We start from the raw sequence: 12,443 nt of genomic DNA, 5'->3' as shown, positions 1-12,443 counted from the left end.
ACCATGTCCCCAAGTGCCACATCCACACTGTTCTTGAACACATTCAGGGATGGTGAATCCACCACTTCCCTGGGCAGCCTGTGCCAATGCCTGACCACCCTTTTGATTTGGGCACCAGCAGTATTTTAATGACCAATGGAAAATTAGTTGGCTAGACCAGATCAAACCTGTAGGGACAGACAGAAAACAAACAAAAATGCCCACATATCCACACTCCTGCATGCTCACCTGCACCTTCACAGACAGAAAACCTCTTATCTTGCCTGTCTGAAGCTCACCACAGCACTGACCACATCAGATGAAGGCTCATGCCACAGAGGATATGGGGCCAGCCTGCGAAGACAGCGTGGTTCAGGCACAACTGAGATGACATTCATCACCTCTGCATCTCACACTGCACTCAGGAAAGGCAGAAAAGGTGCCAGAAAGAAATGCTGAACTGCCCTGGGCAGTGGGAAAGGGGACCTGCTCCTTGGAGGGACTCACCAAAAACACCCGGTCCCCCATTTCCCCTTGAGGAGGTTAAATACCTAAATAAATAAAGCCTGGGGATTGAGGGTGAACCTGCCAGGTTCAGTATCAGTGGGCCATCTATAGCTTTTCCCCCCTGTCTGGGGAAATAATAAAAATAAAAAAATTTAAATCCATATTCCACTTCCCATGGCTTCATACTGTATTTTCCACCTCCCCAGTGCACAGCTGACATTCTGCACATTTCTGTGCACACTGTGCTTGGCCTGTGCTCTGTGCAAAGAGGGGAGTGGAAGGGACTGAGCCCAGCAGCCTCTTGCTATCGTCAGGCATCAGCGAGCACCATCCCTGTCTCACACAGCTCCTCGCTGTGGGAGCCAGGCTGGAAAATGCTCAGCCACCTCCTGTGAAGGGCTGGCATGTGGGATGCATGTCCCTGTCCTCTGCTGCATCTCAGGATCTGAGGGGTCCAGAGATTTGCAGAGGGATGAAACGTGCTTCCTGCAGGTTAAACTGCAGTTGAATCTGTCTTTTTTTTTTTTTTTTTTTTTCCTCGTTTTCTTTCAGATTATTCCCTCAGTCTGGAGAGCCGGAGCAGACTCCAAGTAATCACTCCCTCTTTTCTTCTACGTGTAGACAGGCTTGTGCACTCCAAAGCCAGCCTGACTTCTCGGAGCAGTCTAATAAAAGATATCCCTTCTAACAGCAAACCCTGACTCACTTCCCTCTAGCCTCGACCAGCAGGTCTCCGACAGCAGGGCCAGATCCAGCAGAAGAGAAGATGCTGCCAGCCCTCGCACTGGTTCCCACGTCCATCTGGGGAGAGCGGGGCTGGAAGCACATCACTTTCCATGCTGCAGCAGCACTCTCCATCCCACGGCTCTGCCAGGGAGCCAGACACACCGTGGGAGCCTCGCCGGCGTCTTCCCGACGGGAAAATTCACAGAGCATCGAGTCCAAGCTGCAGGCTAAAATCACGAAGCATCGCCGAGCAACAGGAACGTTCTGGACGGGATGGAGCCGCTCCTCTGGCCGCCACAGTCGCTGGAGTCGCTTAGTCTGGGTGAAAATCCAGACCACATCTCTCTGCGTGAGCACACTTCCCTCACAGGCTCTGACAGCCTCCAAAAAAATAAATGCGTTGCCCATCAGCACACGTTGACATGGCAGAGCTGCAGGCTTCTGGTGGAGATTAAGGAGCCGTGGAAAAAACTGCGGCACCAAAACCCGTTCACACGAGGAAGGTATAAAAGGTCCTTTACATCCACATCCCACCAGGCTGGCAGCCCATCCAGCCTCACGTCCTGCCTCGACAGAGGAGCTTTTACAAGCTGCAAAACCTTCCCAGGGCAAAGGCTGTGCCCAGCTGTGGAGGTATGCTCTGATCTGCAGGAGCCCTGGGAAACCTTGAATCTCTGTTTATAATTAATGTTAAATTAGGGGTCCTGGAAATTGGACCATCTAACACAGGTATCGAGACACAGGCAGAGCAAAGCCCCAAATGCAACTGATCTCATGCACACCTGAGGAGCTGCTCCCAATAGCTGCACTCCATGCACAATTCCTGCACAGAGCTACGTCAAACTGTACATACCAGACTGGAAATAAATCCAGAAAGTGTCAGAGAAAGAAATTCCCCCCAACCATTCACTCTCACCAAAGAAGTGAAATAGCTTGACCCTGGAAATCTCTGGGATCACTTAAACCGTGCAAAAATCCGAAGCCTCCGGATTCCAAGTGAATCCTGTTTTTTTGGTTCATGCATCAGCAATACATGCAAGACCCTTCCCCAAACCAGGAGCAGGTCGACTCTTAGAAACTACTGGATTACAAGACAGGAATTGAGGAGGATTAAAGCAGCAGTGGAGGGAGAAGCCTCTCTCCGAGCTGTGTCAGGGCCAGCAAGAGCTGCACCTGGCCACCGTGCACGACCTGCCCGGCTGCTCCACGGCTCCCACCTCTGCTCCGCTCCTCCCGCACAGCCGCGGAGGGCAGAGGTTTCGGTGCCGGCAGCACAGATCCTTCCTGAGCATCATCCCGGCTCGTGGCACAGCCCCACGGCAGCCGCTCGCTCCGTCCCGGTGCAAATCCAGCTTTGCCAGCTCCGCCGGGCGCTCGCACCGCGCGGGGCCGGGATTCGGGCCGGGATTCGGGGCCGGGATTCGGGGCCGTGCCCGCCGCGGAGCCTTCACCCCGCGCCCATCCCATCCTCACCGCTCCGGTGCGGGGAGAGCTCTGCAGGAGGCTGAGGGATGGCCAAGTACCCCTGCACCTCCCTGGATGCTTTCCAGGGAGCCAGGACCACAAGTGACCCAGGACCACAAGTGACCACATGCAGGAACCGCTGGCTCCAGACGCCAGTGCATCCCAAAACGGGTATTGGAGCCTAATCCCGGCGCTCGCTGTCAGCAGCTGCAGCTGGGACGCGCACCCGGGCAACAACCTGGGCAAAACGGCGAGCCGAGAGCACCAGCACAAGGCAGGGGTGTGCGGGGAGCCCCGGGGAAGGTCAGTCCATCAATCCGCTCCGCACCCACGGACACGGCAAGCCGCGCCCTCCTCCCGGGGGCACACCTGGGGACCCCCCGCTTCCCCCGCCACCGCTCCCCAAACACAGCCGCAGGGACAAGCTGCCACCCGCAGCACTAGAAAGGAAGGAAGAAAATCCCACGGAAGCCAGACCCGGCTGCAAAACTCCCGGTCACCGCTGCAGACAGCAAAATTAAAAGAACGAAACTATTCACGGAGGCGAGGACCCGCAGGAAGGGGGAGCTCAGGACGGACTTACCGGGCTCACCCGCGGAGGGACATGCGCGGCCACCCGGGGCTGGTGTCACCAGCTCGGGTCCCAGCGCCTGGCGCGGCTCCGAACGGCTCGGCTCGGCACCGCTCGCCCGGAGCTCGGCTGGGGCGGCGCACAAAAGCGGGAGGAAGCGGTGACGCGCGGAGCCGCCGCGGCCAATGGGACGGGCACGGCACGGGGGCGGGCCCGAGACCGAGCGAGCAGCGGGCCGGGCCGGGCCGGGCCGGGCCCCGCCTGAGGGGGGCGACACCGCGGCGGCTCCGAGCCGGGCAGCTCCGAGACCCCGGGGCAACTCCGAGACCCTGGGGCAGCTCCGAGACCCTGGGGGAACTCAGAGACCCTGTGGGGCAAATCCGAGACCCCGGGGGAACTCCGAGACCCTGGGGCACCTCCGAGACCCCGGGGGAGCTCCGAGACCCTGGGGCAACTCAGAGACTCTGGGGCAGCTCCGAGACCCTGGGGCAACTCAGAGACCCCGGGGGAACTCCGAGACCCTGGGGCAGCTCCGAGACCCCGGGGGAACTCCGAAACCCTGGGGCAACTCTGAAATCCTGGGACACCTGTGAAACCCTGGGGCAACTCCGAGCCCTGGGGCAACTCCGAAACTCTGGGGGAACTCAGAGACCCTAGGGCAACTCCGAGCCCGGGGCACCTCCGAAACTCTGTGGGGCAAATCCGAAACCCTGGGGCACTTCCAAAACCCTGGAGAAACTCTGAGTCCTGGGGCAACTCCGAAACCCTGGGGGAACTCAGAGACCCTGGGGCAACTTCGAGCCCCGGGGCACCTCCGAAACCCTGTGGGGCAAATCTGAGACCCTGGGGCACCTCCGAGACTCTGGGGCAACTCTGAGCCCTGGGGCAACTCCAAGCCTCGAGACACTTCTGAAACCCTGTGCGGCAAATCCAAAACCCTGGGGCAACTCCAAAATCCTGGGGCAACTCCAAAACCCTGCGGTAAATCCGAAACCCTGGGGCAACCCCGAAACCCTGGGGCAACTCCGAGACCCTGGGGCAACTCTGAAACCCTGGGGCAACTCCGAGCCCCAGCGGGGTTCCAAGCCCCGCGGCGGTTCCGAGCCCCGCGGCGTTTCCGAGCCCCGCGGTGGTTCCGAGCCTCGGCGTGGTTCCGAGCCCCGCGGCGGTTCCGAGCCCCGGCGTGGTTCCGAGCCCCGCGGTGGTTCCGGACCTGGGGCAGGTTCTGATCCACGGTGCAGTTGCGGCCCCCGGGCAGGTTCTCAGCCCGGATGCCCATCCCGCAGCCCCGCTGGTGCCGGTGGTGCTCCCCTGGCCCCGCAGGTGGGGTTAGCCCCGGTGAGACTCCAGGTCTGACCCACTGGGCAGCTCCGATCCCCAGGCTGACCCCCAGCCCGGATGATGCCCAATCCCTCAGCCCCGCTGGATCCAGGTGCAGTTTCCCGTGCTCCCGCAGGTCATATCAGCCCTGGTGAGACACCGTGGGATCCCCGGCTGCGCTTTCAAGAAGGATGGAATGTGACCTGTGCGCTCCAGCTGAGGTTCTCCTACCTTCTGGAAAAACGAGGCTAGATGAGAGCTGCCCTACCTAGGGCTGGCACAAAAAATCGGGAGATGATGAGAAAAGGGGTGAAACCCTTTGATTCTGGGATGAGGCTTCATCAGCTGGAATGCTGGTGAAGGTGGTGGTTTCTTGCTGCAGTAGGGTAGCCTTCTGCAGGGCCCAGCTTTCTCCACACAGCTGGGATGTGCAGGAATTGCTCTGATAACTTGGTTTGGGTTTGCCGCTTAAGGGCAATTAAAGTCAAACTGAGCTATAGTTAAGACCAAAGAGCTTTAGGCTGTTCCTGAGTCACAGCTTGCTCTCCAGAACAGCCCAGGGCTCCCTGGGCAGTTCCCTGGGAAGGCAGAGAAGCCTCTGGGCTGTTCTGATCTACACCCACTGTCCCAAATCTCTTTTGTGTGTCCAAGTTCCTTTGGGCTCGACTCTCTGTGTGGAAGGAGCCAACAATGGCATAGAAGCAAAATTACCCCTAAAAAGGGCCAACGAGAGGCTGAAAAACAGATGGAAGCGGGAGCTGAGTTATGTACCAGATATCCCTCAGACTGGTGGGAAAGAGAGAAAATTAATGCAGACAATGGAAAAAGTAAGTAAGAATATTTCTCTGATTATTTCCTTGTTTCCCCATTTAGTAAATGTGTTATGGAGAGGAAGAGGAACAAAGTAAATTCAAGATTTTGGTGGGGCAGAAAAAAAAAAATGGGCTGGATGCTAAAGCCAGCCCCATTCCCCTCAAGTTTTTAAGGAGTTACTGCTGCAAGAAAGTTTGAGCCATTGCCTGTAAAGGCAATAGAAACCCCAACCAGGGACCCCTCCTGAGAGATTCAGATCTCACATCCTCGTATACAATCGCGTGACCTATTAATAAAATCCATAGAAACCGATTCTGTATATACCAAATAACTGCAGATGGCTCCAGCCCAAACCGCTCCGGCTTCCCTCACCCCATAAATGATTTTACTTGGGCCAGTCGTGATCTTGGTGTAATTGAATAGGTTTCACTCTTTTCTCTCTCCCTCCCCCTCCCCAGAATATTTGTGCAGCTTACAGAGACACGTCCAGGGGGACTGAGCTGTTGCTGGAAGGAACCTCTGACTCCAGCTTGCCTCATCCATTCGGGAAGCAGCGTGAGTCGAGCCTAAGCCACCTGGCTTTGGGAAGGAGGGTGCTTTTCTCTGCACCTTCTCTCTAACTCTTAACAGCTTTTAATAAAATTCTGGCAACTTGGCACATTTGAAAAGTTGGCTGCTGCCCATCAGCGATGTGTGTCATGAATTCTTGTGCTGCAAATGCCTTTCTGAAATAAATTACATGTGTTTACCTTGGGAACCAGGCACAGGACCCCAGGACTTGAGGTTCAAGTATTACAAGGCACTAAAGCGACAAGCAGCTCCTTTCAAAGCACCTGGTTTTAATGGGAATTGATTCTGCACCCACCAATTACTGCTCAAAGCCAAAATTCTTCCAAGCATCTCTTCTTCCCTGAATGTGTCTGGTGGCCCAGGAATCCTGCTAGGTGGATTTCAATTCTAGGGTGTCCCTGAACAATACAAGGATCCTGATGTGTGTCAAGGCTGTTTCCACTGATTCCAACAGCTCTCTGCTGATGGGCGTGCTGAGGACCTGCCCCTGGATTCTGCCGGCTCGAGTCGCTCTTGGGAACATTTCCAAAGCCTGGAGGATGGGCAGAGGTGTGTGACTCTGTGCAGAGTTCCAGCTGTTCTACAGATGCTGGCTGCCACTTTCTGGGGAGGAGTGAGCACCTGGGGTACAGGCCACGGTGGAGAGCAGTGGCCAAGCCCAGTGGCTCTGTACAGTGACATTAAACAGGCATGGGCTGTTCTGTGCCCCTGAGGACAACAGGTGTGGCACACCTTGTACCCACAGAGCCAAACTCTCCCTTCTTTTCCAAAACACTTCCCAAACTGCCACTAGGACACTTTCCTTGGTGCATGCTGTCCCGTGCTGCCCCAGTCAGCAAGATGAAAACCACATCACACATAAAACCTATAGATGGATGCTCTGGTTCTTGGCTGACTGGTGTGGATGTTAGGTGGATATGAAGGCCTATTTCATCCTGATAGCATCTTCAGTGAAAAGTTTGATGGCACAAGTGGGTAATAGTGAGCTATAAGAAAAGCTGATGGTTCATCCACAGATCAAGAACTTTGCAAATCACAGCCCCAGACTTGTTCTATTTATGCTTCTCCTTTAATGACGTAAGCATTATTATTTGCTGTGGGGAGAAAAATGGGAAGATATTTGGCTTTTACCTAACTGCTACTATTTTGAGCTGTGTTAGGGTTCCTGCAGGAAGTGAACACAGGTCCCAGAGCACTGACCCAATTCTTCTGTGACTAAGTATGCTCCGTCTAACCCGAAATTCTCCCATGCCTTCTGTTTGATATAATATCCTTTCTTGCTTCCTGCCCTGAGCTGCAGCAGAAAGCTGTTGTCTGCCAGGCCTCCTCTCCCATCAAGATGGCTGAGAATGGTGGTTGAAATCATTCCTATACTTAGTTTCCAAACTGTACAGGAGTGATGCTGTCTCGGGGTAAAGAAAAAGAACCAATTACTTACTCAGAGATTGTGAGCTGCTCCTCAGCTGAAGGCTGGAGCTGGGGATGGGTCTGAAGAGATGTGAGCACATAAATCCAAGCTTGTGATGCCAAAACCTCTGCATGGCAGCACCTGGGCTTGGCAGATCTGCATTGGCTGCAGCTCCTCCTCACCAAAAATGAATTGCAGGTCTGCTGTTTGCTGCAGAAAAGCAGGTGGAAAAGGACACTTAGAACTCTTCTATGTCCCTCTTACTGTTAGGACTGATAGAAAAGCCACATTTATTTTGCTTAAATATTCCCCACATGTTCTGAGCGAACTGGAGGCTGCCTGATAGGCAAAGGTAGCACAAACCATACATGGCAGCATTCCTAAGGGCTTTGTGCTCCTCCTCAGAAATGCCTACAAGTATGCAGAGGTTTTCTGGGGACAAATATTTGGGGCCTGCATTTCATCTCTACCTCTGCTTCTGTTTTACTGTCACAATGTTGTGGAGTGGTTGAGAAGGATAAGAGTTGGGTTCAGATCTCAGTTGCTGTGGGGCCACACTCTTCCCAGCCACCTTCCTCTGCACCTCCAGTTGCATGAAATGCTCCCTGCATCATATGACAACCTGTTCTGCAGGGCAGATGCCAAAATCTGCTGTGTGAAAGCCCTCACAACCAGGCAAGAGCAAAAAGTGATCTCTCCATGAGTTTTGAAACCTTTCCTCTTCCCAGGCAGGAAATGTTTTTCAGATAAAGCCTCCTGTCCACACAACAAATTAACCTCGTGGTTTGTAGCTTGGGTTTAGCTTTTGGGATGAGGAGGAAATCCTCAAATCCCAGACTCAATATATGGAATATTTTTAGGATCCACTCCAGCACAAAAGGTAGGTGGCAGCAGCAGGCACCATATTTTAAAAGAAAGGGTGAGTCCAGCACTTGAAGCCAAAATGCTCAGTGCCCATCCTGGAGGAGAAGGTTCAGGGCATGAAAACCCAAGAGCAGGGAGCCACTCTCCATGCACTGCCACCCATCAAAAACTTGGGAATATTGCAATGCCCCATCTTGAGGAGTTGGGAAGTTGTTCCATGGGGGGGGGTCAGAGGAAATAGATGACCCCCAGCCCTCTCTGAGCAGCATTTGTGTCCATCCACCTGGCTGGACACAGCTGCCAGGAGAAGGATTTCAGATCTGACAGAGCAAAGGCTGAAGGCTACATGTGACACGCAGAGGAAGCAGCTTGCAGCAGCCAGCAGTGTCAATCAACCAAAAAGAACAGGTTTAAACTCATATTTCTTCAAAACTGGGTGTGACTTACACAGAGATTGAGTTGTGTGGATGACTTTTTTCTTTCATGGTAATCATAACATGCACTTTCATAGCTGAATGTAAATTTCCACACTGCCTCTGTTCCATGACTCACCTTCTCTGCCCAAACAGAGGGAAAAACATCTCCAAAACTGGCAGAGTGAAAGTGAAGAGGTTCTGATTTCTGGGTGGGTTGTTAAGGAAATGTCGTTGGAGGGCATTTTTCTGTGAAGATTTTTCACATGTGGATCTTGCTTGGAACTTATGTCAACCAAACCAAACCAAACTGTGTTTGCAAGGTGCCTCTGTCACACTGCTGAGAAGTGTGAACCTGGAAGCCCTGGAAAATTACCCTGCTAGTCTGCAAACAGGCTCAGTTTAAACTTTCTCAGGTAAGGTCAGAACTATTCCAGAATATTTATGGGTTCATCTGGCACCTGAATATTGTTGAAAATTGCACAAGAAATATTATCCTTGTGGCATTTGCAGCTGAGACTGCAGGAAAGCAAAAAAAATTGCCATGGACATCCTGCATTTCCATCTCACTTTCCCAGAAACTTCAGAGAAAACCTTGAGACTTTCCCTGAAAAGAACCAAGACTGTCCACCCTGCAAGTGGCTTTTCTGGGGTGTAAGGGACAAGAGCAGGAGTGAAAGAGCATGGCCCAGACATGGATAAAGGTTTTTTTCTCCAGACTGTCCTGCTCTTTGTCCCCACTGATAATAGGATTTTGTTCCTTGAGAATATGACTCTATTTCTCTAATCTGTCTCTTGATTTGAAAGATAACCAATCTACAGGGGTGTAATCAAAGCCACCCATTATAATCACTGGATTTTGGCTGCCTTTTCTATTGGTATTTTGCACTATTTACTGTACTCTTGCCAGGAGCTTTTCAGGAATATCTGTGCTCCTGCAGCTGAAAGGGGATCATGTATGAGCAGCCATCGAGCCCCAGTTTCTTAGTATTTCTTCCCATTTACCCACGTGGAGCTGGATTTTAGGTGACAGAAATCAAAGGAAGGATTGAGCAATTTACTGCAAGTGGGATCTCTGCCGTTCGCCACAGAATTATCTGCACGCACCAAGTGGAAACCTCCAATTTTTCCTTTACATCTGTCACGAGGGGGAAGAAATCGCCGAAACAATCCAAACCTGGCTGTTTACACATGTTTTGTTTTACAAATGGACTTGTATAGAAAGTTGCAGGCCTTCTGCACAGACAGCTCACATAAATCTCTTATCACAAAAGCCATATGTCCTCATTTCCTCATCTGCGGCGAAACACAAGCGGTGGCGCGCCGATAATTAGGAAGCTGGAGGTAAAAAGCACTCAGCATCCAGCAGGAGGAAAGTGGATGTGGGTGAAGGTTGCAAAACACAAAGCAGAAGAGTTTGGGTTCGAGCCGTGCCGCTCGTCCGCGCAACTTTTCCATCGCGTGCCCGTCGCTCACGTGTTGGCAAACCAGTTCCTCCACGGAGGGGATACTGGGAGCACTGGGAGGGTCTGAGGGTGCCTGGTCATCCCCACTTGGTTTGCTCTGAGCTGGCAGCCTGCTTGCTGGCCTTTGCTGGGCAGAAATCCTTCCCTTGTAAAGGACTCCGGGTCAGAGCTCAAACGGCGGTGAACTGAACCCATTTCAGTGCCTTTGATGGGATCTCCAGGTGGGGAGAGGGGGAGAAAAGCACCCACTGAGAAATCCTTCCTGGAATTCCTGGAAAAATCCTTCTCCTTGGATGGACAGATGGGAGATTCCTTGTTCCTTGCATGGACAAAATACAGTTTCATCTGGAAAGAAGGAACAGAAAGGTCCCAGAGGACCACACAGAGCAGAGTTTTTTGGCTTTTTCCAGACCAAAAACTGAAGATGACTGTACCTGTGACCCTTGTTGACAGTGGTAAAACAAGCCGGTATCACTCACTAACTTTTAACTTCACCACAAATTTTCAAAAAGCCACTCTTGAGATGGATAAAAATTAACTGAGAGTATAGAATTAGCACAGCTGCTGTTATGGCATGTCTGAGTCCTTCCAAACTTTTTTTTTTTTTTGCTCCCTCAAAAAAGAGACATTTCCTAAATTTCAGATCAGCCAGCAATGGTGAAATGCCCTTTTGCCCAGCTTGGTGTGCTTTGTGTAAGGGGTATTTATTTAATCCATCTGAAACTACATGAGAAAGGAGAGAAATATCCCAGTGGCGAGATAAGATGATTATCTTCCTGGCAAACAATAGGAATGTGGTCAAAATTAAAAATAATTTGATTGCAAATAGGAAGCCTAGTAAAGCAGCACGACTAGAGGAAACATGACTAATTTTTTTTTAGCTTGTCTGAACTCACAGAGCAGAGTTTTGCAAGAGCCATAACTTTGAAATATAGATCTGTAGCAAACCCATGGGGGGAGGATGGCAACAGTCCAACTGCAGTAGTACAATAGAGGCAAGCTCATGCAGCTGGTAGATCCAACCTAAATGGCTAAATAGCAACTGACAAAAGCTATTTTAGGTGTAGTTTGGTGGGGACTACAGAAAATATGAACTGGGGAGGAGTGGAGAAAGTGAGGGCTTTCTTTTCAAGTCTTTTTTAAATTTGTTTCCATTCCTTTGCCATTCTTCTCCTCAACTAAGCCATAATTCCAGTGTCACCTGCAGGAGCACCACTAAGCTCTCCATACTGAGCCTGCAGGCCAGTGATTGACATCCCTGGTCAATGTTGGCTTTTCCCATCTCCAGCAAGGAGCCTCACTTTCTGCAGGACATGGCTGCAGGACCCTGCTCCCCTTGGGGTTTGTCTCCAAGAGAAAATTCCAATAGGTGTGACACCTTAAAATAGCATTTCCTTCTAATAATGGTTACCCTGCACAAGTGTTTATGTGATCCCCAGAATTATTGTCTACTGAACTACTGCCCACTTTAAACAAAACTCAACATGAACCCTCTGTCCAGTGGGGGTGTGAAGAAGAAAGGGGTGTGTAGGACAGCAGATCCTCAGCACCCATGGCAGGACTGTAACCTCTTCCTCTGTCCCTGGTAATGCCCATTTTCTGCTGTAGATATCCCACTGAGCTGGGCAGACACAGAGCTGCAGTCCTTGTCCTTGTGTCACAGCCTGCATGTTTGAAATTGCCTGGTGACTCTTGATTTTCAACCCAGTGGACAGGAACATTTGGATGTTTTTAAATATCTAAGGTGATTTTACTGTAACCCTATATATATATATATATATTTTCTTAGATTTTTCTGTGCTTTTAATAGCACCACTAGGGTTGGGTATCTGACCTGAAGACAGTCACCACTCAAACTGCCCTGTGCAATAGGGAAGTGATGTTACATCCATTTTACAGCAGAAGTAATTATTCTGTAGGCACAGGGTTGAAATGATCCATTCCAAGAACACAGGGAGAAGCATGGAACAGAAAACAACACAGACATCCTATGTTCCCAGGTCTAGTTGTGACCACAAAAACCACAGCTGCTTTTTTTTTTTTTTTTTTTTTAACTTTAAAAGCCTCTTGAACAGAGATTTATTTTCTTTTTTTTTTGTCAGCTGAGGGTTGAAGTAAATCCTTGGTTAGCTCCATTGAATTCCATCAGCCAAGGATGTGAGTACACTCCACTGATATTAAGCTCCTTCAGCTGCAGTGGGAAATGTCTGATCCTTTGCCTGGGTAGATATTTTTTTTTGGTATTTTGAGGATATAATAAAAGCCAGGTGAGAGTGTGTTGCAAACCTGTGTGCCAGCTATGAGCAGCAGCTGACACCCGAGACTAAACAGTATTTAAGCCA

The 12,443-nt window shown here is 51.2% G+C and overlaps 1 protein-coding gene across 1 annotated transcript in view; it reads right to left on the bottom strand.

Annotated features, from left to right (window-relative positions):
* The window catches only part of LOC110484542 (mitogen-activated protein kinase kinase kinase 3), a 76,710-nt gene extending 73,331 nt beyond the window's left edge, over positions 1 to 3,379 (bottom strand). The window contains exon 1 of the mRNA XM_021555283.2: positions 3,260 to 3,379. The gene's annotated coding sequence lies outside the window, so the exon portion shown is untranslated. The remainder of the gene's footprint in view (positions 1 to 3,259) is intronic.
* Positions 3,380 to 12,443: the final 9,064 nt, after the last annotated feature.

Source organism: Lonchura striata, chromosome 1 (assembly GCF_046129695.1).
Source record: "Lonchura striata isolate bLonStr1 chromosome 1, bLonStr1.mat, whole genome shotgun sequence".
Classification (NCBI taxonomy): Eukaryota; Metazoa; Chordata; class Aves; order Passeriformes; family Estrildidae; genus Lonchura; species Lonchura striata.
The sequence above is the reverse complement of the archived record's forward strand: the minus strand, read 5'-3'. Positions and strand labels throughout refer to the sequence as shown.